Here is a 1,086-nt window from a genome sequence, read left to right as displayed (position 1 = left end):
ACCTGCTCTGCAGGGTGTTGGTGAGATGTTCAGGAACCTGCTCTGCAGGGTGTTGGTGAGATGTTCAAGAACCAGGTCTGCAGGTTGTTGGTGATATGTTCTGGAACCATCTCTGCAGGGTGTTGATGATATGTTCAGGAGCCAGCTCTGCAGGGTGTTGGTGAGAAGTTCAGGAACCATCTCTGCATGATGTTAGTGAGATGTTCTGGAACCAGCTCTGCAGGATGTTGGTAAGATGTTTAGGAACCAGCTCCATGGGCAGTTGGTGGGATGTTCAGGAACCAGTGTTGCCAGGTGTTGGTGAGATGTTTAGGAACCAGCTCTGCAGGGTGTTGGTGAGATGTTCTGGAACCAACACTGTAGGATGTTGGTGAGATGTTCAGGAACCAGCTCTGCAGGTTGTTGGTGAGATGTTCAGGAACCAGATCTGCAGGGTCTTGGTGAGATGTTTTGGAACCAGCTCTGCAGGTTATTGGTGAGATGTTTGGAACCAGCTCTGCAGGTTGTAGGTTATATGTTATGGTACCAGCTCTGTAGGTTGTTGGTAAGATGTTCAGGAACCAGCTCCGCTGGCAGTTGGTGAGATGTTCAGGAACCAGCGTTGCCGGGTGTTGGTGAGATGTTTAGGAACCAGCTCTGCAGGGTGTTGGTGAGATGTTCAGGAACCAACTCTGCAGGATGTTGGTGAGATGTTCAGGAACCAGCTCTAGAGTTTGTTGGGTAGATGTTCAAGAATCAGCTCTGCAGGGTGTTGGTGAGATGTTCAGGAAACAGCTCTGCAGGTTGTTGGTGTCATATTCTTGAACCTGCTCTGCCGGTTGTTGGTGAGATGTTCAGGAACCAGCTCTCCAGGGTGTTGGTGAGATGTTCAGGTTCCAACTCTGCAGGGTGTTGTGGAGATGTTAAGGAACCCGATCTGCAGGGTTTTGGTGAGGTTTTCAGGAACCAGATCTGCAGGGTGTTGGTCAGACGTTCAGGAACCAGCTCTGCAGGATGTTGGTGAGATGTTCTGGAACCAGCTCTGCAAGCTGTTGGTTATATGTCCATCAACCAGGTCTGCAGGGTGTTGGTGAGATGTTCTGGAAC

This window comes from Nematolebias whitei, chromosome 14 (genome assembly GCF_014905685.2).
Source record: "Nematolebias whitei isolate Nwh7 chromosome 14, NemWhi1, whole genome shotgun sequence".
Taxonomy (NCBI): Eukaryota; Metazoa; Chordata; class Actinopteri; order Cyprinodontiformes; family Rivulidae; genus Nematolebias; species Nematolebias whitei.
This window is presented reverse-complemented; position numbering follows the sequence as displayed.